Below are 27,768 nucleotides of genomic sequence, written 5' to 3'. Positions count from 1 at the left end.
CAACCAAAGTGACCTTCTAGCTTTAATAAAGCCCAGCTGCTGTTGATGCTGACCACAGGCATTCGAATGTACTGTTGGATACAAATGTTGCCAACACCTCCATTCTTCCTAAAATTGCTGTTTGCCTCCCCCTACCCCCCAAACACACACACACCCAAGAAATCACACAGGGACTAAAACTCCTTTAGCATTGCTTGTGTTTTATAAGATGCATATGCATGGGTCTTAATTGACATATTTGCTGCTGCATACACTCACTTCAAGATGCTTACAACCTTTTTTTATCTTTCGGATACACTAACAATGCTTCCTCCTGAAACAAGTGATGAAGATGAAACCATACTCGAGAGAATGGAATTTACTTTGCGTATCTGTGGGAAATCTGTATCAAACTTTTGCAATGAGTATCTTTTGTTAAGAAAGTGTGGAACATTTGATTTATAAGTCTACATCACTGCATGACCTCTTCAGATGGGCCTTTAAAATTTACTTCTTGTCCTGAATATTTGCCCTGAATTTGACTCTTTATCCTGAATTGTTACAGCCACTGTCCAGAACTTACCTCCGTCCCAGGTGGTCACCCTAATGAGACTTTCTTTAGGAGGTGTTTCTTCATATCCCTTGTGCTTGTTGCTGTCTCCTCAACCAAAAGCAAGCCCACCGACTGACCTCTGGTTAGCAAGACCTGCAGGTCTTCTTACGTTCTACCACGACACAGAAACAATTCAAGGTGCACTTGTTCACCAAATACCATGACTGTCTGGATTTCAACTAACCCACTACTCCCCACCCTATATTAAGAAGAAAAAACAATTTTCCTGAACCTGCATCTGCTCTTACATGACTTGCCAGTCCAACATGCCAAATATTTACTCCTTGTATATGTGTCTTTCCCTTTTGCCAAACAAAGATTTTAAAGATGATGAAAGTGCTCTGTGTAGGGCAGAATCACTAGGTGCATAGTGGCCTGGGATATTAAGGGCACAAGCAAAGTATTTGTAAAATGGATAAGCTCAGGCTCACATGCTGCATTAGGAGCAAGACTGGGCAGAATGTCAGCTATACACATCACAAGAAGCTCTCACTCGGAGATGGATGGGAACATCCATGCAGATGATTATGAATCAATATGCTGATTAGCAACGATTCCACTCCACTGTGCTTTGCTCCTTTGAAAACTTGATATTTTCTTGATGGGAGGGACAAACTTTCAAAATGTTTCATGCCCCTGTTATCAGCTACAAAACGGTCATCCACTCCTGGAAGGTAGTCCACGAGGGCTGTAGATATTTTATATATATTTCAATAGCGCATTCTCACCAATGGTATGGTCTTGCAGCACTTTTGGAACATGGATCCCTTTATGATCCTGAGATTCTCATTGCCCTGAGCCAAAGTGGTCTGTGGCAGAACTTATGGCAAAGGCTATATAAGTGATTTCCACGTAGATTAATTGCTAATAAATATATCTCATATGTCATAGACAGCTTGGACATTAACAACTCCCTGTCCACATGTCAATGAAAATTCACTAACTGGGAGAATCCTGCAAGTGTCTGCTGGAGATCTGCGGAGAGGCATCCAGCCAGAGTAAACTGGGACAAGTCTGCCATAATCCTCTAGTGGGTGTCCCTTCAGAGCTGCCCTTGGGATCCCAGAAAGTCTGATATCTAACAGGGTCATTCAAATACCTGGGGATGTACATCAATAGGGAACCCAGGGCCTGCTTGGATAGCAATACTACTCCCCTTCTCTGGAAAATCAAGGGGCATCTGGACTAATGGAGCTCCCTCGCTCTGAACAAGATGGGTCATATCACACTCCTTAAAACAGTGGCACTTCCACAATTGCACTGTGTCCTACAGAACTACTCCTTTAAGGTCCCCTCACACTGGTTCACTGAGTTGCAGGCCAGTATTAACACCTGCATTTTTGGGAAGTCGGCATCAAGAGTCTCACACATGCAGTGCATTCAATTGCTTTATGATGGCGGCCTGGGAGTGGTGGACCTGAAACCATATTATTGGCCGTCTCAATTGCGCCCGTTTAAAGAGTGGATATTTGGAGACTGGGGCAACCTGCCAACAAGGCTCGAATGTACCGCTCTAACTAGGAAAACCACATGTTCCTGGCTGCACGGGGATGTCCTCCCCCAGACCTTCAGGAGTCCATGGCATTCCATATCTACAGCTGGAGATCAGTTTTGAGGTGGATCAGTTGGCACAGAGTGCTCACCAGGGAGACACCATTACAGATGGGCAAGTGCCTATCCAAGTCAGTGGGGCTTCAGGGTTTCCAGAAAAGGGATATGCTAGGAATTTCCATACTGTGTGTTTCCAAACCGGGGGACGTCTGATGGTAATAACAAATGATGTCCTACGAACAACTAATGGCCAAATATGATTTGCATAAATCATAATTTTTCCTTTATCTATAACTTCGGCACACTCTTGACAAATACAAGGTGAAGGCCAAGGCACTTCCAAAGTATAGCCCCTTAGAAGCCAGACTTACGATGGTGCCTATTGAGGAGAAAGACAGTTGTGGGGGGAAGGGGCACATGTTAGTGTGGTAACAACATAGTTTTGTCCGACTGTTCTTTTTGTTGATCTCAACTGCACAATATAAAAAAGTTTAAAATAAGAAAGGTGACCTCAAAAGTATCACACCCTAATGTTGTTCGATCTTAAGGGGCCTCTCAACTGGATCAAGCCTTAGTATGTGGTGAAGATACAAGCCAAATCTAATTCTTTAACTCACTTTTGTGGGGTATCTCAGAACTCTGCCTTCTGAATTCTCTTATTTCATGGTGAGGTTTATTTACTCTTTTGAGTACTTGTCTATAGGGTCGAAAGTACCTGGCACAGTGCCGACCTCGTTTTATCTATTCTGGCACAGCCAGTTTGTTTTCTGGTACGGGAGACCTATGTCACAAATCTCTGGACCAGCGCTCTATGTGAATATAACTAATTTATGACCAAAAGATGCTACTCTCTAGGAACCACCTACAGAAGGCACTCGTTTTAGCATGATTGACTGTGATCCACCTCCCATGCTCGGGCTATATAACACTATGAACGGTAGGTGCCAGCTTATTCTAATAATTATGAGCAGGCCTTTTTACCCACATCTTGTTGTGGGACTTACTTTGTATGGGACATGTATGTTGTAAATCATAGCTCTAACCTCTCAGTCCTTCTGATTATTTGGTGCATGTGGGAACATGTGAGGTGGGGTAACCAGTTTAGTATATCCTGTGTGTAGGAAGACCCTAGGATGGTAGGATTTTCCATAAGCTTAGGAGTAGGCTGATTTACGGCTCTCCCCTTTTGTTTTCCCCATACTGCTCCCTTAATTTCCTCTATCTCCTTGAAATCATTGTGAAGTCAAGTGCACTGCATGGCTTTCAATATACATTCCCAGGAAGAACCCTTCGCCCTGTACCTGAAACTTTAAACGAGTTCCAGCAGGTGTAGGTGTGACCTGAGAGAGAGTACCACGAAGACTTAAAACTGGCTCGGTGGCCTGGCAAAATGACATACACTTCATAGAAAAGGATGAGCTGATAACCCAGCCCACATTTTCTGCGTTTTTGTATTTGTTCTGTGGGCAGAGACCATCATTCTGGAATACAACATCTGGCAAATGGCATTGTTTATACCCAGATGAATACCATGAAGATGTGGCTGCATGAAAGAGAAATGCATTCCGCAGAATTGGCTCTCTTCAAAGGTTTGGAGCAAACTTTTAATGGGATTGGACATTTGGAGATGCCAACTATTCCCAAGATTGGATACAAGCGAGTCTTTCTCCTTATCCACTATTCAAGTTTTATATCTCTGAAGCGTTACACACTTATGTAGAGAAAGAAGCTAACCAGAATCTATGCCTGTCATCCTTTACGGAGTTACAACCAAATCCCTAGGTCTGCTCAGAAGACATGTTGCTGAGGTTCACTAAGAAGGACGTTGGCTGCATTTTGGGCTTAAAAATGTTTTGCACAGCTAGAGGTTGAGGCCTGCCTGTCTGTGCTGCAGTGACGTGCTTAGTGCTGCAAACTGCGAACAAGACCAGAGACAAACTTCAAAGGCCCAAACTGCCATGAAGTAACCACCTAATCCGCTGCTTTCTGAAGAAAAATGCAGACAAAGGCCAGTGTGTGACCTGAGGAGAGGCGCCTCTAATGTAGATAGCCACTACTGTCAGCCTGCACACAGCAAGTTGGGGGGTGTAGCACCTCGTGTAGTAATTTGCAAACTGTGAAACATGTCTAACCCAATCCAATACTGTCCTGTGAACAGGAACCTTCATGGCGACAACAGAATGCGCCAAAGAAAACACCTTCCCTTTCTGCACTCCTGTGACTGTCCTTGAAGCCAGTGCGACTTCAGCTGCAGCCATCCTCTGCAACGATAACATTCTGGCACAACCCTGCACGTATGCGTGACCCGCGGCAAAGTGATTGGCACTGCACCAGTATTCCTTCAGCAACTGAAAGAATGGGTGCCTCCATGGTGGCTCCCCTACTTCCCTCAGACTAAATAGCCCCAAATACCGCACAGACCCTCAGATTACAAACAGTAACACATGCACCCACAGCAGTGCAACTCATCCTCCTGCTGTTTAGCAAAGAAGGTGGCAGAATTGTGTACCCTATGTAACTTGATGCCACAGGACTTAAGTTAGTGCACAGGTTTACTTAATATAATAAAAATGCATTACTTTTTTATATAAAAGAATAACATTGCTTGGAAAATAGGTTCGGAGAGATAGGTGTACTAACTGATATAGACGATTTATCCGCACATCAACCACCAAGAATAAGCACTGACTGTTCGACCCCGATACGTCCTGAATGTCAAAGCCTAAAAGGAGGCCCCTGTGATTTCAGGGAGCGTGCGGCATTTTCTTGTTTCAGGGACAGTGGCAACACTTGTTACAAGGAGTGCCCAACTGTCCTGGGGCCGTGCTGGCCTGGAGAACTGGACTGATAATGTTTTACATCCGCATGGTTAATACTCTGAATTTAATAAGGCTGGAAACAGGCACAGGTTCACCACCCTTGAGGCAGCTATTACTATCATGTAAGCTATTACTATCATGGAGGACCAAGGTGGGATGAAGGTAAATCCCACTAAGTGCATAATTATCCTTGGAGTTCTGATCCAGAAACCTGGGCAAAAGACCTTTAGATGAACGTGTGTCTTACTCGTACCCAAACTGAAAAAAAAACTAGATGCCCTTCTAATACTCAAAATACTTTAAAGAATGTTTATTTACTTGGTGTGTCTTCATAACGTCTTGACCTTGGTTCGTCTGCATCAGGACTAGACCAATGGCCTACAGAGCAGCCTACCACCTGTATTTCAGTAATCACTACTGCTGCCTATTATCCGACTGAGTAGGTCAATGTCTTATGAATACCTACCTTCTTATTGAATATATAGGCATTTCAGTTTATACACCACATCAATCAAATATATTTCAACCTAGCTGCCTGTAGATTAAGCAAATAACTTATACTTTGGTCTAAGAGTCTACACTCTATGCTGAATGCTTATATCATGACACAACCAAACCTTTTATATATAACGACATTCCTTGAAACAAACAAGTGTCATTTTGCTTCTCGGTCGACCTAAATCAACAACCAGAGGGGTATCACATCCAAATGGATATCCAATGGTTCTAATGTGGCTGTAAAGCAATATGCACCACTTAAAACATGCAGAGAATGCCAATGGCCTATGTCTCAGTCTATAGAGTCATCTAATGAAATATACTGAAGCATACTTAACAATGGCCTGTATCTTGAGCTGCCTACATTGTCAATGTGGTATGTCTAGGTCTAACAGAATTATGACATTTTGTGTCTGCAGCGTCTTTTGCATAATAATTGTTTCACCACACTTGCTACATAAAGTAGTATCTACTGCATAATCTGCATATTACAACAAAAAACGTTCTAGTTGATTCACAGTTACTTAAAAGATTGCCATATATAGTTCTGCACAGTAGTTGACCCTTTGTAAAGGCTAACTGGTCACCTTTTATTTGCCACTTTCTGGAGCCAGGTGCCAAATGGATACTAATGAGGTGAAACTTTCGTCCAGGCTGTATTTAAATGACAAAATAGTGAAAAAATGTTCGAGAATATGCTGTGTTTACCGGGGAAATTTGCTTTTTTCGCTTCATAATTTAGACAACCCTGCCTCCTAATGTGTTAATTCACTGCCACGTAATTCCAGGGGCCCTGCCTATATCTCAGTTTAACAGCCTATAGGTTCACCAGTGTTGTGGCCTCCCAACCAATACATTTCTCAACAGCCTATATAATGACTCAAACACTGTGGACCATTTCAATGTCTTATAGGTTGGTGCACGAGCCTATATACTACATCACAAGTCACCCCACCAAAATCACCAGCAACAAAGACATGCTGGGCCCCTAGGAACATCACTGAGACCCTGCACACAAATCTTGAATAGGCTGATACAATAATTTAGCAGATCTGTCTCCTTTTTCCTACATGTACTCCAAGATCAGCACAGATACCTGCACTGATCTGGAGGAGCTGATTGTGTGTCAGCTTCACTTGTCTTTTCTATCAGGACTCTCAAAAAACTGTTGTCAGGGCTTCCGAAACAAGAGGGAGAAGAACCCAGTGGTGAGTTTTGTTCTCCCCTTTGAGGGGCTGGAAGGGGCAAGAACTAGAAGTCATGCCAAAAAGACCCTATATGTTCACTCAACTATGAGCTAAAAAATCACCTTCAACCTGCATTGCCATGCTCTCTCACACATACCACACTCATTTCCACCATTAATCTTCAAATCCAGTAACCTAATTTACAGTTCACTCTCCACAAGAGATCCACTCACAAAAACTACACTTGATGCTCATTAATGCCAGCTGAGCTGCACTCTATGACACATACATTGCCAACAAAGTCCTCAACATCCCGACTGCAACTGAACACAACCTTCAGCACAAAAGACAGGCAATAACCTGGAAGCCATGTGCATAGCGGTATTTTCCTATATTTTGCAAGAACAACTATTTGTAAGCCCCTTTCAAGTCATTACCATCTCATTTACAGACCACTCCGAGCAAAGAAACCTTTCATTGATGACTTCAAAGACCTCACCAAAAATACATCCTTAAATCACTCAAAAATGAAAATCATTACCTTATAGACTTCTGCCTCTGAGGGAACCAAAGCTCTAAGTTGGAAGCTACAATGATCTTCTGAAAACACTGGAATTCACACGTCACAACAGTGACCCCTTGCACAACTAATGCAATATTCTGGGCATTGTCATTGCTGCCTGTTTCTCAGTTGAATACCACACAATTATACATCTGGATTGGGCAGACAACTTGGCCACTACAGCCTACAACCACTGTGCCTCAACTGCCTACTGATCACAACTAGCCCAAGTCCTCCAACAAGTAGCTTACTCCTTAAATAACTTTCTTCAGAAGCCCTCAGCCAAACTCTCTCTAGCCTGATAGCCGTTTCAGTCAGTTCATCCGACCTGCTCCTTATCAGCCACCAAAAACCACACATGTAACTCCAACATAAACAAACACCACAAATACTTAGGAATATCAAGGCAAAGTAATCTGCCCAGTAATACTTGAAGTGTCATCTGTATGAAAAAGAAATTCTGGAGGAAATCACAACCGAATTCAAAATGCACAGTACTCACATTCTGCTGCACCGACGGCAGAAAATATATAATCTAAACCTATGTCAACTATTGTGTTAATAGAGAACAAAAGCAGAGTCATCTACAAGGCATGTAAACAACAGGAAAATCCATTCAAGACCCACAACTTCCCCAAACAATGAAAAACTACACAGCCATCAAAAAATTGTTGATTCAGAAAATCAACAAAAGTCAACTCCTGGGTAAAATTTAAAATAAGCTGCATAATTTCACAGGCTTCATGTTGCACTTATTACGAGAAATTCCCCAAATTACACCATTATTCATCATCTACAAAATTCACCATCACACTGAATCCACCACTTAGGGCCTATGCAATATCTATCTACCTCATCACACACCCATCTTTACCATATTAAAAGCTACTTCTTATGAAAAAGACATCTTCCCATTTAATATAATCAAAGCACACACACCAACCCGCTAAATATTACCAACAGTTCCCGCACACAAGTCACCTTACCAGCAAGCCTCAATGCTGGCCAAATGAAAAAATAATTAAATATTTATATTTGATTCCTTTGATTTTAAGCTGATCAATAGAGAGATTCATTGTTTGAGTGAGTGAGCTGTGACTGGATTAGTCTTCCCGGTGGGGATCTTTTTTATAAATTTACTGTGTTACGGTACCCTGTTCCCCCCGGTATTTTGGATACAGGAGGGTCCCCTCTCTGTTATTGTCGCTACTTACAGTACAACCGTTTGGTTGGAGAGGTTTCTGGTCCATTGGACTTTACCATGGATTCCTTTAAAACATTTGGTTTCAGTGATGATCAATTTAATAAGATTATTGGAACTGGTGGGAACAATGGTGGGAGAGTAACAATAGTTACCTCAGATAACAATGAGAAAAAGAATAACATTTTTAATTTAAAGAAAAAAAATGATTAGAACTGAATTACATGCAGAGTTTCTAATAGAATATGTTAAGGCAGGAGTTATTCCGATTGGATTACAGGTGAGAAATGAACCTGGTCTATTTGTAGAAAATAAAAAGTTTTTAGAGACCTGGACCCTTATAGCCAACCGGTGTAGTAGGGACTGGATATTGCTGATTATTGAAACAGCACAGGGCATGGTATTAATAGAGAAACAAGAGATTGAAGAGTTAGAAAAAGCCTTAAAGGATAGTATGGCCCTTGAGAATGCAAAAAAACACCTAGAGGAAATAAATCAGGATGTCGATGGATATAGAGATTATTTAATAAATAAGAAGGCCATAAAATTGAGAAAGGATGTGAATAGGTTTAATTATGAACTTGCTTACCCATATTTACAAAAAGATTTCTATCAAAATAAAAAAGATCAGGGGGGTGAGTTCAACTCAGGACGTAGATGGGGGGCACCGAAGATGGGAGGTAAAAAGTTTGTTACCTTCTCTGAGTCATCTGGCTCGGGTAGTGAAGATGAGGAATACACACATAATAATGTGGATTTGGGAGAACAAAGTAGCAATGGTTTTTTAGAAGTTCTCCCGAGATTGAACCGGAGAGGGAGGGGCACAGTAGACAGGTCGATGCCACAAAGGAATCAACCTCAACAGGAATACATCAGAACAAGGAATCAACGTTACTGGAGATAGATAAAGCCCCTATTATCAATCTATCATCTAGGACCCTCACCAACACCGAGATTGAGGTGTTGGAGATAGGCCTTAGTTTTGCCCCCACAGCCAATATGAATAGGGTTGACTTAAAGCAGGATTTGAGGGCCTTCTTTCGCAAAGTTAGGCTTCAAAAATATTTTATGGGGTCTGAATATATTAGGAACACTGAAAACATTTCTGTCCTGAAACCCAAAGCTACCTTTACCCCAATGCTCTCACAAGTAGGAAAAGAAGTGGAACTATTTGAGATATTGGTGGAGAAAGAAATTCAGCGAATTGTCCGTAACCCTTTTAAATCTAAGAATAACCTCCCGAAGGAACAATATAACGCCCTATGCGGGCTACAGGGGGATGTTAGCATCACTATAAAACCAGCAGACAAAGGTGGTGGTGTAGTAGTCCTTGATACATGGGACTATGAAAGAAGGGCTGCTGATCTCCTGTCGGTTCAAGATCATTATCAAAAAGTGTCTATGAACCGTCTTGAGACTTTGAAGAAGGAAGTGAGAAAAGTGGTAGAGAAAGGATTAATGGAAAGTTACATTTGTGAAGAAGAGGCACGTTTTCTTGTGAATGAGTGCCCCATTACTCCGGCATTCTATGGATTGCCTAAGATTTATAAGAATACTGCAGACCCCCCCTTGAGACCAAACATTTCTTGTATTGGGTATCTGCTTGAACCCTTGAGTAAGTATATAGATAGTTTTTTAAAACCTTTAGTTTTACTACAGAAATCGTATGTTAGGGATTCTGCTGATATGATAGCGAAAGTTGAGGACAAACCTTTTAATAGTGATACCCAGTTTTTAGTGACACTAGATATAGAGGCCCTGTATACTAACATCCCACAGGATCGTACTATAGAAGTAATTAGGAATTGTATATAACAGACAGATCTCAGAGGAGCAAGTAGTGAATTTATTATTATATGTGTCACCTTGGTCCTGAAGAATAATTTGTTTCTATTCACGGATGATTTGTATCTCCAATTGAAAGGGACAAGCATGGGAGCAACATGTTCTCCTAGTTTAGCTTGTCTTTATGTCGGTGACTTTGAGAATAAACATATATATAATGTCACGGCACCCTTTTATGAAAATGTTATCGTCTGGTTTCGTTTTATTGACGATATTTTCTTCATATGGGAAGGACCAGAGGAGACACTTCATGAGTTTCTCGAATGGCTGAATCTTGGAGATGCGAATCTATGTTTTACAGCCCATACCAGCAAGACGGTGGTTGATTTCCTTGATATCTCTATCAAAGATGACTATGGATATTTAGGGGTAGAGTTATTTACAAAACCTACTGATAAAAATACCCTGCTTCACTATAAGAGCTTTCATCCTAAAGCCCAAAGGGACTGCATCCCATTTGGTAAATTTTTAAGACTGAGGAGAAACTGTACATCTTTGGAAGATTTTTATAAACATTCCAATGTGTTAAAACAAAAGTTGAAAAATAGGGGTTATCCAAAAAAACGAATTAGTCATTCCTTTAAGAGAGCTCGGTTTTATGATAGGGATAGTATGTTCAATCAGGATCGAAAACGGAAAAACCATGAACGGGTAGTTTTTGTTAGCCAATTTAGTGCGTTTAGCAAAAAAATCAAGAATGTGATAAATAGGAATTGGCACTTACTGGAGGCTGTAGATGAAATGAGGTTGGAAAAGCCCCTTTTTGCATTTAGACGTAACCAGAACTTGCGAAATAGGTTGGTCCATACATATAGGGAGGATCGGCAAATTGGACAGTTGGGGATTACTGGTAACATAATTACAGGCAAGTACAAATGTGGTAATCAAGTGTGATCAATGTCTTGTGAAGAAAAACATTGAACTCAATGGAGTAAATATTACCCTAAAACTTTTAACAACTGTTGCAGTAAGAATGTGGTGTATTTGATTCTTTGCCCCTGTGGATTAGGATATGTGGGAGAAACTGGGCGAGAATTGCGGGTCCGTTTATGTGAACATAGATCTGCCATTCGGACCAGAAAGATCAACGCACCTTTGGTAGAACATTTTATGAGAAGTGAACATTTAGAAACAGACTTTAAGTGGTTTATTTTAGAAAAAATATTCCAGAGGAAGAGAGGGGGAAACTGTTAACTATTTAGGAAAAAACGTGAATTGTGGTATACAGGGAGTGCAGAATTATTAGGCAAATGAGTATTTTGACCACATCATCCTCTTTATGCATGTTGTCTTACTCCAAGCTGTATAGGCTCGAAAGCCTACTACCAATTAAGCATATTAGGTGATGTGCATCTCTGTAATGAGAAGGGGTGTGGTCTAATGACATCAACACCCTATATCAGGTGTGCATAATTATTAGGCAACTTCCTTTCCTTTGGCAAAATGGGTCAAAAGAAGGACTTGACAGGCTCAGAAAAGTCAAAAATAGTGAGATATCTTGCAGAGGGATGTAGCACTCTTAAAATTGCAAAGCTTCTGAAGCGTGATCATCGAACAATCAAGCGTTTCATTCAAAATAGTCAACAGGGTCGCAAGAAGCGTGTGGAAAAACCAAGGCGCAAATTAACTGCCCATGAACTGAGAAAAGTCAAGCGTGCAGCTGCCACGATGCCACTTGCCACCAGTTTGGCCATATTTCAGAGCTGCAACATCACTGGAGTGCCCAAAAGCACAAGGTGTGCAATACTCAGAGACATGGCAAAGGTAAGAAAGGCTGAAAGACGACCACCACTGAACAAGACACACAAGCTGAAACGTCAAGACTGGGCCAAGAAATATCTCAAGACTGATTTTCCTAAGGTTTTATGGACTGATGAAATGAGAGTGAGTCTTGATGGGCCAGATGGATGGGCCCGTGGCTGGATTGGTAAAGGGCAGAGAGCTCCAGTCCGACTCAGACGCCAGCAAGGTGGAGGTGGAGTACTGGTTTGGGCTGGTATCATCAAAGATGAGCTTGCGGGGCCTTTTCGGGTTGAGGATGGAGTCAAGCTCAACTCCCAGTCCTACTGCCAGTTCCTGGAAGACACCTTCTTCAAGCAGTGGTACAGGAAGAAGTCTGCATCCTTCAAGAAAAACATGATTTTCATGCAGGACAATGCTCCATCACACGCGTCCAAGTACTCCACAGTGTGGCTGGCAAGAAAGGGTATAAAAGAAGGAAATCTAATGACATGGCCTCCTTGTTCACCTGATCTGAACCCCATTGAGAACCTGTCGTCCATCATCAAATGTGAGATTTACAAGGAGGGAAAACAGTACACCTCTCTGAACAGTGTCTGGGAGACTGTGGTTGCTGCTGCACGCAATGTTGATGGTGAACAGATCAAAACACTGACAGAATCCATGGATGGCAGGCTTTTGAGTGTCCTTGCAAAGAAAGGTGGCTATATTGGTCACTGATTTGTTTTTGTTTTGTTTTTGAATGTCAGAAATGTATATTTGTGAATGTTGAGATGTTATATTGGTTTCACTGGTAATAATAAATAATTGAAATGGGTATATATATTTTTTTGTTAAGTTGCCTAATAATTATGCACAGTAATAGTCACCTGCACACACAGATATCCCCCTAACATAGCTAAAACTAAAAACAAACTAAAAACTACTTCCAAAAATTTCAGCTTTGATATTAATGAGTTTTTTGGGTTCATTGAGAACATGGTTGTTGTTCAATAATAAAATTAATCCTCAAAAATACAACTTGCCTAATAATTCTGCACTCCCTGTATTACCAGGTTTAATACCATTGAATCAGGTCTAAATTGCAAAGAGGAAGGTCTTTGATCATGTATAGGTTGCTGTGAATTGCCCAAGTTGGCTTTTTATGTTAATTGTAGCTCTCTAGTACTCAGGAGATGACTACCTATTATTTCTTTAAGGAATAGATATAGGCTTATGTGTGTACAGATATATATAAAAAAAATCTTATTTATTAATTTGGGGATGTTTAGCGATTTTAAATTAAATTTATGAAATAAAAATAAAAACATTTTTAGGTGTTTTTAAATCTTATTAAGCTAGTGACGCTCGACTGAATTTTATTTTATTTTTTAATTTTGGTATTGTGATGTTTCCCAGTTTATAATAAATACTGTGGCACCTAGACGCTTACAATATTTTTTACATGTTGTAGTATAAATTAACAGTAGGGGCTGTATTTGTCCCGTTAATCATTTATTATTATCCTCGGCTCGGTAGATTAGAGCATTGGGTGCTTTACGGTACGGTCCGGGATTCTAAGATGGCGCTGGTGCGGTGCCGTCAGCAACATCCCAGTGGCTCGATTATCATCCACGAAGGGCAGGTAGTGACTCGGAATGAACCGGAAGTGATTTCACTTCCTGCCCTACGGTGTGATGGAGCAAGGATCGGGTATAAAGAGATGGAGAGCAGGCAAGTCCGGGTTTTTAAAAAAAGTTAAGCGTTAAGAAAAATAAAAAGAAGAACGCCGACTTTGAGGTAAGCGAGGGTAACTGTTTATATAAGAGGGGAAACGGGGGATTTCCTGAGTCTAGTAATAGAGTTAGTGTTGAGAACCCTATCCCATGAGAGAAGTCGATATAGTAGGGAACCCGCTGTCTCTTTATAGTTGAGTTATACAGCTTGAAATTAGAATCCAAGAAAAGAGTTTTATTCTACACATTAAGAACAGGTTTTTAGAAATTAGGAGACCTTTAGGCTCTCAGTTTTGAGAAATTTATGTAGTGTAGGTATAGGGTGGTTACAAAGTTCGGGTGATTAACCTTGAGAGTACTGTTGTATTTTGTTATTTATAATGTCTTATTCTCATTGTAGAATTAAGGCATGAACCAGTTGATTAATGTCTGGTTCTGACCTATTTTATCTATATACATTTGGAGTCCATGGTAAGTCCCTTGACTATGATTGATGCATGCCATGTAATTTGAGAGATTACGGTTATGTTATGAAATTAAAGGCACTTTTTTGGACTGCATGATGGACACATATAAATTTGGTGTCGTTCTCTCTTTTTTTGTTTTTAGTGTAAACAAAAAAATGTTTTTTATACTTTTCATGCACTTATGGGTGAAAGACAATATGGAGGAATCCCCATTATTATATGGGGTATCACATGGTGTTTGGGCCTCTGTGTTATGATGGACAATGGATTGATGGTCTCTTTTTATCTATATAGAAACATAATCCATAAAGACGGTGGATGTCTATATATATATATCAGTGTGGATGTTGTGTATTGGCTTTCTTGGAGGTGAGTGGTTGAGACCGGTTTTATGGTCATTTTTATGTTCTGTATGAAGCCTTTGTATATATAGATGTTATTGCAAGTACATTGAGGATGTGGATATGGAGGTGGTCAATGAAATCTCTATTTGTGAGGATATATATTAAAGGAATCAGGGTGGTATTTGGACAATGAATTAGTTACTGGTAAGGGGGGATATATGGTTTATTTCTGGATGAGACATGTGAGAGTATACTTATATTTAGTTTATTATGTTGTTGGATGTAGGTCTGAATGAACAAGTTTGGGGAGTATAACATTTAGGGGGTCATTCTGACCCTGGCGGTCACCGACCGCCAGGGCCAACGACCGCGGAAGCACCGCCAACAGGCTGGCGGTGCTTCCTGGGCCATTCTGACCGCGGCAGTAAAGCCGCGGTCAGAAAAGCGGAACCGGCGGTTTCCCGCCGGTTTTCCCCTGGCCCAGGGAATCCTCCGTGGCGGCGCTCATGGGAATTCCGACCCCCTTCCTGCCACCCTGTTCCTGGCGGTTGTTACCGCCAGGAACAGGATGGCGGGAACGTGTGTCATGGGGGCCCCCTAACAGGGCCCCATAATGATTTTCAGTGTCTGCTTTGCAGACACTGAAAATCGCGACGGGTGCCACTGCACCCGTTGCACCCTAGCAACTCCGCCGGCTCCATTCGGAGCCGGCTTCATCGTTGCTGGGTCTTTCCCGCTAGGCCGGGGTCGGAATGACCCCCTTAGTCCTGAAGAAGGTGGTGAAAAAGGTCTGGAAGTCCACTGAAACGCGTCAACGCTTTACCTTTACTGGACCTACTGAAGGAGGCTTTTATCGAATAAAGAGTATTGACAATTATCGATAGGCCGATTCCTATCAATATTGGGACAGTTCCATTTTATAGACGATTGTATATGTCTTTTGTTTGTCTCCCTTTTATTGTATTTTACTTGATGTTGATTTTATGTTATTGATGTGTTATATTTATGTGTTTGTTTTACCATTGTATGATCAGGGATCTTGCTTGGAATTTTATTAAATATTTATCTTTGATTCCTTTGATTTTAAGCTGATCAATAGAGAGATTCATTGTTTGTGTGAGTGAGCTGTGACTGGATTAGTCTTCCTGGTGGGGATCTTTTTATAAATTTACAAATGAAAAAAAAAAACATTACTCTGGACAAATACAACCTCAGCAAATAGTTTATAACTCATCTCCTCCTACTGATGAAAATCCTTTAAAGAGGCAGTCCTTGGATTATACACCCAGTTTAACATCCACAATAAACCACAGGACTATTGGTCAGATCACTGACCCCAATTGCAGCACAGAAGCGGCTGCCATCCAAGATACAAACCTTTGTATAACAGATAACAATGAGGGGGCGGAGCCAACCAAGATGGCCAACTAGTTGTGTCTCTGTGGGCTCCCGTCCCAAAGGGGGTCTATTTTTCATTATCCTGATGCCCACCTGGCCTAGGGCCTCCTAGGTGACCCCCCGCCATCGCTAGTGGGACTGTGGAGGCGCCGGACCCCGTATGTGGGGTGAGACGGCGCAAAGTTTAAGAAGTAGGCTGCTATGGAGCAGAGGGCCTGTTGGACGTAGCGTGGAGTAGACGCCTCTGTTGCACTTGTTTGCCCGTACTGAATGGAGGTGTCGGGCCACCGAAACTAAAGATGGGGGGCCGGGTGTGGCGAACCCCGGCCAGCTTGAGCAGTGAGGGCTTGAGGTGTTGTTGACCTGCTTTTGGTGTGCTGAGGGAAGCCGGGCGGGTGGAGGCCCCGTTTCTGGCCTTACGGACGTCCCACTGATCCTGAGGAGTGTTACAGCCTACCGGTGAGGAGAGAGAACAACGAACAAAAGGTGGGTGATTGGGCTCAGCCCCTGGAAGGAGGGATAAGGGAAGAGGTGCGGTACAGGGACGTCCTGGTTCTGGCCCCATGCCCTGGGGTGATTGCCGGACGGCCTGGCTTTGATCCTGTCAAGGTTATCAGGGGCTCCCATCTTCGCATGGGGTAGTGAGTTGCCGGCCCTTTCTCTACTCCTGGGGACCCAATTTCAATCAAGTGAAGATCAGCTGTCTGGCCTGTTCAGACACAGCAAGAGGAGGAGTCTGTGCGGGACTTGATTTGAATGCGGCTTCGGCTGCACTGCACAAGGGAAGCACGATGGTGAAAGATAAGCACCAGAAACTACCACAGACTAACAAAATCGTCAACTACACACAGTCATTGCTGGCCCTGGGGACGGAGATGGGACCTTCAGGAGACAGTCCCTGGGGGGGGGAGGTGGGGCTGCCCCCTCCATAGTTGATCTCATGACAGTAATACATGAATCCAAATCATGAAGTGGTACAAAAAATCAACATGGTGGCCATTGAGGTTAATCTTCTTTGTGCGGACTTACGCAAGATGTTGAAGGCCTAGCACAGACGGAAAATAATGTGGACACGCTGCAACAAGAGGTAGGGTTTTTGAGCTCTACAGTGTTAGATTTACAGAGACTGACAACATCCCTAAATGACAGAATGGAAGATGCGGAGGGCCGATCCCGTGTAAACAATCTCCGCTTTGTGGGGTTCCCTGATAAAGCAGAGGGTCCCTCCGCTAAATTATTCTTGGAAGAGTGGCTGACAACAATGCTCAAATCCCAGAAACTGCCAAATTTCTTCATCATTGAAAGGGCACACAGAGTGCTGGCCTCTCCTCCCAGACCGGGGGCCCCGCCTAGAGTGATTATTGCTCACCCTTTCAACTTCTGTGATAGAGACCCAATTCTCCAATGGACAAGGGCCCATGGTCCATTAATGTTTCAGGGGAAACCGATATCTATCTTTCCAGATTACACCCAATGAATGCAAGATCAATGTAAATCCTCCAGATATTTGAAATACAGCCTGCTGTTTCCTGCCAAGCTACGGGTCTAACATGGGAATATGGTACACTTTTTCTATAACTCCTAGGAGGCGAGCGAATGGCTTCACTCGCTGCCACAGCTACCAGACCAAGACAGACTGCGACAAACCAAACACTCGACCACAGGGACGCAGCCCCGTTCGGGCTGTAGACTGCCTCCCGGGAGGGTGACGGCAGACAACCGCTCCCCAAGCAGGATTAAAGTATGCCCAGATGGTGCTTTGAGGGAGACCGGGGATCAGTGTAGACCAGATAATTCATCCAAGCAGGGATCTGGAGGTCCTTGATCATCCTTTAACAGCGGTGTCTGACTGTGATGGTTGTCGGTACACGGAATCCTGCTCCATAGGGACTACTTATGTAGTGGGCCTTCAACCAAAATATGGCTTCATGCCTTTATGTTATCTGGAGGTGGCCCCGTGAGGGCCCTGAGTGCACATTCAATGAGACTGCTGTAAATGACACTTTTGCATAGGTTTGTCTTTGCTCTTTGTTAACACTGGTCCCGAGTGGGCAGGGGCCTACACTTATGAGTGGGAGGATACAGTGTTGGAACTGAGGCGTGTGCGCATCGCACCCTTCTGAGAACCTCCCCCTCTAGCTTAGCAACTAAGACTGGTCTTATTGTTTATGCATAGTTGTATTACCGATTCTAGTTGACTATGGGTATTTGGGCTGTTCCTATGGGTTCACAACTGGCCACAGGGTAGGTGGGTGCACTAAGTAGGGCTGCCCAGAGAGTGGGGAGTTTGGGGAGTTATAGTTGGGGACTGGGAAATGGGTTTTGAAACAACAGTTCAGGTTCCGTGCATCCGAGAGAAACGGGTCCCTCCACATCTGGCTTTCACTTACACTACCCGCAGAGCAACGGAAAGAGCAGAGTCATCAAACAGGAGATATATACTTTTCCCACATAAGATGGGCCTCCACACTAAGGGCCATATTTATACTTTTTGACGCACAACTGCGCCAACGCAGTTGTGCGTCAAAAATTTTAACGCCATTCTAAAGCGCCATGCGGGCGCCTTATTTATTGAATGACGTTAGCCGGCGGAGCTGACTGGTGTGCGTAAAAAAAAAATTACTCACACCAGGCAGCGCCGGCGTAGGGGAAAATGGAGCTTGGGCGTCAAAAAATGGGGCAAGTCAGGCTGAGGCAAAATTTTCGCCTCAACCCGATTTGCGCCATTTTTTTTTACTCCCAACCCCCATTGAAATGACTCCTGTCTTAGCACAGACAGGAGTCATGCCCCCTTGCCCAGTGGCCATGCCCAGGGGACTTATGTCCCCTGGGCATGGTCATTGGGCATAGTGGCATGTAGGGGGGCACAAATCAGGCCCCCCATGCCACAAAAAAAACCCCCAAAAAATACTTACCTGAACTTACCTTAAGTTCCCTGGGATGGGTACCTCCATCCTTCGGCGTCCTCCTGGGGTGGGCAAGGGTGGCAGGGGGTGTCCCTGGGGGCATGGGAGGGCACCTCTGGGCTCTTTCCGAGCCCACAGGTCCCTTAACGCCTGCCCTGACCAGGCGTTAAAAAATTACGCAAAAGCGGCTGGACGTCATTTTTTTTTACCCGCCCACTCCCGTGCGTCATTTTTGCGCGGTAGTTTAAATAAGGCGCACATGCCTTAGAGTCATTTTTTAGAAGGGAACGCCTACCTTGCATATCATTAACGCAAGGTAGGTGTCCACGCAAAAAAATGACGCAAACTCCAAGATCTTTGGCGCTAGACGGGTCTAACGCCAAAGTATAAATATGGAGTTAGCTTTGCGTCGGATTTGCGTCAAAACAAAAACGACGCAAATCCGGTGCAAACAGAGTATAAATATGCCCCTAAATTCATAACACGGATTGTTAGGGGAATTGCTCAAATGGAGAAACGCAGGCAGATTTATGCCTATTCGAAATATTATAGGTCTTCCATAGTGTTTTTGCAGGAGACACATGTTTGGGGAGGACTGTATCCGGTCCCTCAAAAAAGATGGATTGGACAACTATACACTACGTCCTATTCTGGAGTTGCTAGGGGACTATTGATCTGGATAATCCCAGGTGTTCCCTTTGCACACCGAAAGCATGTTACAGATCCTGAAGGTCGCTTTGTAATTGTGTACGGTCTGGTCTGCTCAATGGCAGCTTAATATGTATGATCTTGTTAACAGAGGTTCACGCTCCTAACATGGACTGTCCCACCTTTTACACGTCTGTAGCACAGGCGTGCCGCTCTTTTTCTCAATGATGACATAATCTTAGGGGGAGATTGTAATAGTGTCCTTAGTTTGCTCCCTGTTAAACGAGTTGGGGCTCTGTGATGTGTGGAGAATTCGCAACCTCACCACATTTCAGTTTTCAGGTTACACTCCTGCTGCAGACACTCACAGTCACCTGGACTACTTCTTTACTTCGGAGAGTCTCACTCCTGCGGTAGTCAATATAGTATATCTTCCAAAATTCTTATCCAACCACTCTCCGGTCCTCATGGACCTGGAAAACCGCGACAGGCGCTAACCTATACCGATATGGCGCATGCGTGCAAAAGACTTGGCGGACCCTCCCTTTGAACAAACAATCGTGCAATCCCTGACCTGCTATTTTCAGGAAAATTGGGGCACCTCGGGTAGTAGAGCCACTGAATGGGACGCAATGAAATCCATCCTTCAGGGTGTCTGTATTAAGACATCTCATGGGGGTCGACAACAATTAGAGAAGGATATACACACGCTTGAAAATACCTCAGGGAGAATAGAACAGGAACTCCCGACAAGACACAATCGTCTAGGGGACTGGACTGAAACCCGCAAGCAATTGCTAGACGCCTGGATACGGCTGGAAAAATATTTATATATGGCCCACCGCCAACATCTTCATTCTGGGGGCGACAAGACCGGAGCGATGTTGGCCCGTTTGGTAAGAAGGGAAACCTTGCATACTCCTATCTTCTCCATTACTGACACCAGAGGTCAGACAGTCTACTCCCAAGAAGCTATTCATGACATATTCCATTTGCACCTGTTACGCCCCTCCACCCACGATACATGTTAGTGATATTGACGCCTATCTAACACGGCTGACTCTCCCAGTGCTGTCGTCGGAACCCCGCAAGACCCTTGATCATCCTCGTACCAAGGAGCAGTTGGCTTCAGTAATCCGCTTACTTAAAACCTCGAAGACCCCGGGCAATGGCGGATTCCCAGCGGAGTTCTACTGTAAATATGCCAATATTTTGGCAGAGACTCCTTGAAGTTTTTGAGGAATCCCTGATTCTTGGTCGGCTTCCTCTCACAATGCGCAAGGCACTTATAATCATGATCCCAAAAACAAATAAAGACCCCTCTGTGCTATCAGCATACCGTCTAATCTCACTACTGAACATCAACATAAAAGTGTTGAGTGGAGTTTTGGACCACCGCCTTTTACCCTTTGTCTCCTCCCAGGTACACTCGGACCAATCGGGATTCATCCCTAAGTGCAGCACCTTACATAATTTAAGCCGGCTGTCCCATGTATATCATTCCACACAGTCTTCCCCAGAGGAGATGGCACTGGTATTTCTGGATATTGCACAGACATTCAATTCTTTACATTGGCAGTATTTGTGGTAGGTGTTGCGTAAGTTTGGTTTCGGAGCAACCTATATACATTGGATACAGCTTCTGTATACAGACCTGTGTGCTAGGCTGAAGACGGGTATGACTGTCTCGACGATCTTTACTCTTGGTAGGAGAACTAAGCAGAGATGCCCTCTTTCCCCATTACTCTTTCCGCTGGCTATGGAGCCATTGGCAGCACACCTCTGCCAGACACTAAATCCATGGGGCATACAGACCGGAGAGACCGTTCACGTAGTCTCCCTATACGCCAATGATACCTTGGTATATCTGCAGGATCCATCAGTTTCTATACCACACCTTATGGTATTACTGCAGGAGTTTGAGAATGTCTCGTCCCTCCGAATTTACCCCTCCAAGTCGAATTGTTCCCCTTGGGGTCGCTGTCGGGCCGGCCACTCGACACCCTCCCACGACTAGTGATACCATGGGAGATCACAAAAGTGAGATATCTGTGGATCCGTTTGGGACCCAGGGCACAAATCTTTCATGACCACAATATAGGAAGAGTCATAGGGGGTCTCCAGTCTTCGACGAAATTCTGGCGGAACCTTCCTCTGCCACTTATGGGAAGAATCGCTATAACAAAAATGATAATACTCCCTTGCTGCCTTTTTACCTTGCAAGGGTCTTTCTACATGATTCCCAGAACACGTTTTCAGAAAATCAACACTATCATAGTTGATCTGCTATGGGCAGATAAATGTAAAAAAGTCAGACTTTCCACCTTACAATGTACGTGGGAGAAAGGGGGATTGGAAGTCCTGAATATTGAATTATACTACATGGCGGCACACTTGCAACATGCAGTAAACGGTTTCTGGAGGGCTCCTGTACATCAGAGGAGTTACCATCCCTCTTAATGAGGGGAACCAGACTACCTCCGGAGGTCCCTTATGTGATCCAACATGTAGCCCATGTTTGGGAAAACACAGTTATCAGGGTAATCTGCCGAGCACCCTATGCCCCTGACATGCCTCTGTGGTCCCTACAACCATACCGCAAAATTGCAGAGTCTATGTCCACCCTTGCAGGGAGGGGGGCTGCACCACCCTAGAGGATCTGTACCCGGGAGGCTATTTTCTTTCCATGACAGAAGCTTTTGACATCTTTCACCTAGGACCAGGGCAATTCCTCCAGTATTGTAGAATCTGTGCAACAGCCAGGGAGATATGGCCCACGTGACCGGAGTCCCCCCAGACCTCTGCTACACTTTCCACACTCCTCAGGGGACCGGAGGGATGCCGCCTGGGGTCCAGACCCACTGGGAGGAGGTGGTCCTGGACCCCTTGTCGGAGGTGGATTGGACAAAGATCTTCTCCCGGGTGAGACTGGCCAGCCCTGATACTATATTCAAATTAACACAGTATAATTTTTTACACCAAACTTACCTCACTCCGCTAAGATTACAAGCAATCTATAATACACGCCCGGGCACCTGCCCCCGTTGTGACACCCAAGGGCTGCTTTTTTACACATGATATGGGACTGTGTGAAGCTGCTCCCATATTGGAAGAAAGTATTGGAAGACATTAACAGGGCCTCTAGTTGGCACATTTCGCTGACCATCAAACAAGTCATATTAGGTCTTATACCTAATCTGACCAAGAGGTCACTCAGTAGAAAATTCATACTCCTCTGTTTTACCCTATCAAAGAGCCGTTTGGCCATCTGTTGGCTCTCTCCGGAGCCTCCTAAACATATAATGTGGCTTAGAAATGTTTGTGAATGGGGAGGGGCAAAGGAACTACGTATGAAACGTGTGCACACAGATGCAAAATTAGAAGACGACCTTCGGGCATGGAACGCCATGCTGTCTGATATAAGGCTTAAGGATGTCTGCCCAGCTACTAACTTACCTGCTCTAGACTCTGATTTACATTGACGCATTTTGATCAAGAACTGTCATTTATCCTCTTCCATATGTGCCCTTCATATAACTACGGGTCGATATTAGATTACATATACCACAGATGTACAAGGGGGAATGGAAGGGGGCGGGATGTACTGTTTGATGTTATGTATAATTCTCTGTGTCACATTGCACATTTCGCGTAACGGCTGCTACTTATCGTAATGTAGAATATGTGAGAATTTATGCTGTTGATCTGGATGTGTATGGGACATGGGGATGTTTTGTAGTTTTGCTTCTTCAAAATCAATAAAAACTTTTTTTTTTAAACCCAGATAACAATGAGTTGAGCCTCCATTTCACCAGCTTTCAACACATACGATCACAAGACCTCCAGTTATTACTGAACTTTCAACCACATTCTCTGCATCCAAATGGGCCCTGAACAGAGTGTCTAACGCTGCTGCACATCCTACTTAAGCAACCTACAAGTACCCATCCTTTTCCCAAAGATCTTCAACATCTACATAGTACCTATGACTCCTTTTGGCTCATAACAGTATCATCATATACCATTATGCAAATAAAACCCAATTGTGTGTGAAGGTTTTGTCAATCAATAACATTTTCTGCTGAAGTCTCTCCCATCTCTCTTCCATGCCTGGATGGTCAGTCCTTACTTGAAGCTCAAGCCAACCGAACTGCATTTATTCTTTTCTCCTTCAACACCAACCACTGTTGTATTGAGACATGACTCTCAGACTTGAACTAGGCGAGGTAAATTCCCTAGCGCAGAATCCACCTTCTTCTACATCATTGGGAACCAGTCTTAAAGACCACAGATCAGGTTTATCTGACAAACAAATTAAGGCCTTACCTACCTGGACTAATAAGTAGCAATACTCTCCTTGCAAAAATCACTGACAATCTTAAACGTATTATATCTACAGCCACCCGTCTCATCCAGTTACATGAAACATTCAGTCACATCACACCACAATCCATCTTTTCTTACTGACCTTGCAAGTTTACATCAACTTCAAGACCTGTTGCATCACTTACAAAGTTGTAATTTAAAACTCACCATCATAGTAAGTACAGAAACAAGTATTCAGTGGCAGTTAATACATTATTAGAAGAGAATACACTGCAGAGCTTGAGCTTAAATATTGCACAGGGTGATCTTTTAATCGATGCTCCACAGCAATGAAAAACAACCCACTCACATTATGCTCACAATGTCACTCTTCCAATTGCAAAATCTACCACTTTAAGAGTCAGTTTCATCATCAGTCCCAAATACATTCTTCTATTTAAGAATCGCCCTAGCGCCCATATTGTAGGATCTTCAATCCTTTTTGCATGCCCTGCCACTTCCAACAAACACTGTGCCTACAATTTTCCAATGCTATTGCAACAAGACTATACTTTACTATACTATACTTCACAAACCACAGATACGATAGAATGGACTATATCTTGATACTAATCCTGTACCCTTACCTACCACCGTACAGATTATGCAACTAGCCTATTTCTCAGGCTAGCATTACCCCAACAGGATATATCTCGATATCCTTTACTCTACACAATGGCTATATCTCACTAGATCAGGGGTCTCCAGCCTTTTCTGAAATAAAAGCTACTTCGGTTGAGAGTAAATCATTCCAAGTTGTAATAGTGACCACATCACATAAGATTATATTAGTGATTATCCCATACAACATGAAAGACAATTCGACGCACAAACTCCACCTCCAAAAGCAGGTTCTACATAAAGAATCCAAGGTTAATAAAGAACAGCAACATAGAAAAATATGAATCTGTAAATATTTATTGAGGAAAACAATAATATCATATCAAAACTAAAGCATTAAAATTATACACAATATGCTTATACATGATCAATAACAATTGTCTGGCTTACAGCCCGTCGCCCTATATAAAAACAACATTTAAGCAAACCCATTCTCACTCATACCGCACATCAAACAACCATGCCCTTATCTGTCACATACAATTCAAAAATAATATACAGCTGTGATCCCCCACATCAATATTATTCATGAAGCAAAAGATGGCTTATAATAAACTGCATCCAAGATGTACATAAGAATGATACTAAAAATGTGTTGAGCCATGTTACATAATTGTCTTTCATGTTCTCCCTGCCCCACTCCAATATCGGTTTTGCCAGGAGGGCCTTGTTCCTAGTTTATCCCATGTAACATGACCAGCAGGGATCACCTCGGTTCATCAGGCACCGCTGCCAGCAGTAATGGAAAGAAGGCTTTGCCCACGTGGAATGCTCTCCATGGCCAAGACATAACAGCGGTAGCCAGTGGCGTAGCGTGGGTTGTCAGCACCCGGGGCAAGGCAAGTAATTTGCGCCCCCTAACCCGTGGATTTTAGCACTCGCGAGTGCGAACGCGCCCCCCCCCCCCCCCAGATGTTGCGCCCGGTGCGGCCGGCCCCCCCTGCACCCCATACGCTACGCCACTGGCGGTAGCTGCACTGCCCCTGGCAGCAAGGCAGTAAATTAGTTATTAGAAATACGGTTCCTCAACACTGCGTGATTTATCACTGAACACCTTTAAACAGATTTTGTAAATCCAGCCATTTGTCTCTAAACATCAGTTTAGGATTTCTGAAAATGCACACATTTTCATCTCAATTACACACTTTCAATGTTGGTATACCTATTTTAATTCACCCAGACAAAAGCTTCTTATTTAGTGGGCTGGGCTGCACACAGGAGAGCTGCTTGCACTATATCAGTGTAATACTGCACAGGGTGCTGGACTATTCAGTCAAATGTCCTGGTTCGCTTCAGGATGCTCCATCTCCTTCACTTCTGAACCTCTGTTATCAGGATCATACATATCAGGCCGACAGCAATCTCCAGTGTCTCCCGAAAAAATAAAAGAACGAAGCTTCGATCAATGTATATCAGCTGTTTGCATTTCTAGCTGAGGGAGATGCCATCTTTGTAAAGTGTACTCATCATTGACCATGCTCAGACATGGTCGTTTTGCTCCTCCACTGACTTTATTCTGCTAAGTGTTGCAATGCAGGTGACTGGTGTCCTCGGGGAATGCAGAGCGTGCCAGCTGGAGATGGAACCTTTGGGACCAGCTGGGTCAGGCTACTAGGATAAACAGTGCTAATTGTATTTGAAAACGCATCGCAATTCCCTCAGTGTATTAGTTACGACTTTTGAGAATATTTGGCGGTTTGGTAAATTAATATTGTTGATAAATGTGGAGAGAGTGGCATGGTTTTGGTTTCCTGCACTGTATAGCAAGTGTGTACCCGACTGCCCATTGTGTGCTCCCATTGTTCTCACAAACGCTCCAACGTCTGTAAAAGCTCATGGAGCATATGTGAGGATACATTTCGGGGCATCTCTGCTGGGACCATGATATTTGCATGTCTATGGTGGCTAGCATAAAATGTTGCGTTGATACCCTTATTCTCCATTCCGAAGTGCCCCACATACTCTAAAATCTGTAGACTGAACAAACAAGACTAGCTAAAAGTAACCCTCGCAGTATGGGGTTAGTTTACAGCTACGACTCGCTTTCTCTCATTCTTTCTCTCCCCTCCTGCTGGGGAGGACCTCTGCAGCAGAGGTGATAAGTAACTTGCTCGCAGCTCCATCGCTGCCCTTCACCTGCCTCAATCATTAACAGATGTCAAGGCTTGGCTGAGTGAACAGAGCGCTTACTGCCGCCCCTCAGCTATATTCGCCTGCCCACAGAGTGGGCCTGGTGCACTTCCTCGCCCACGCTCTGCTAGGGCGGGGCTACGCTGAATGAGGACTCGAAGAGCATGCGCACTCCCACACCATCTCCTCGCGCCCTCACCCATCCTAGGAAGGTTCTGGGTGAGTGAATAGGCGACCTGAAGCACCTCCCCACACACACAAACTCCTACTACGTGTTTGTGGTGATGTACTAAGCAAAGAAATACACTCCCACAATCTTCGCCCAGGCTCAGCTACCCATCACGGCAAGTCATGGCTGAGTGAGCAAGAGAACAGCATCACACACCCCCGTGGCAGGGCTTTGCTGGTTGAGCAAGCACATGTGCACTCCCACCGCACTCCCACAGACCCATCTAGGCAGGTCCTGGCTGGGTAAGCAAAACAGCATCACCTCCTCACGCATATACACACTGCTATCCCTCTACGGCATGGCCTTGATGGTTGAGGAGGAACTACCGCACCCCCACCCCCTCGCCCACGCTCAATAACCCCTATCTGTGCCAGACCGAGGGAGGAGACTCTGAAATGGACCAGAGCAGAGGCTGTAAAATGTCACTTCTAAAACTACACCAAGTTCTTCTGAAACACAGCCTTATACCTTGAGCATACTGCACTCTCATGAAATACGTTATCGTATTGCTCTGAAACACAGCACCATATTCCAAAATACCTCAGCTTTGATACCACAGTATCTTCGAAAATACAGCAGTGAATCATTGTTCTCAACTATACAGCGCATTTTCTAAAACACACCTCCCAAAATACATTTCTCCGTTCTGAAACACAGCACCCTCTTCTCAAACGTAGCAAGCTTTTCTAAAAACCAGAGCATATTTTCTAAAATGCATAATCCTCTTCTCTAAACGCTGCATCTTCTAAACTATAGTAGTCTGTTTCAAAATATAGCATTCTCAACTAAAACAATTATCATAATAAATCTTTTTAAATACGTGATCATCTAACCAGACCAACCTAGAACACCCTTCTCTTCAAAAATCTGTTTATACCACGTCCTCCTACACTACATTCTTCTTTTTAAAATATAGCACCATCTTCTAGAATGCACCCCCTTTTTGCGGT

The 27,768-nt window shown here is 43.6% G+C and overlaps 1 protein-coding gene across 1 annotated transcript in view; it reads right to left on the bottom strand.

The window, feature by feature from the left end:
• The window catches only part of PRICKLE4 (prickle planar cell polarity protein 4), a 156,678-nt gene that overhangs the window by 119,683 nt on the left and 9,227 nt on the right, over window positions 1-27,768 (bottom strand). The window lies entirely within an intron of this gene.

This window comes from Pleurodeles waltl, chromosome 6 (assembly GCF_031143425.1).
Source record: "Pleurodeles waltl isolate 20211129_DDA chromosome 6, aPleWal1.hap1.20221129, whole genome shotgun sequence".
NCBI lineage: Eukaryota > Metazoa > Chordata > Amphibia > Caudata > Salamandridae > Pleurodeles > Pleurodeles waltl.
Note: the sequence above shows the minus strand (reverse complement) of the source record. Positions and strands in the feature narration are given on the sequence as shown.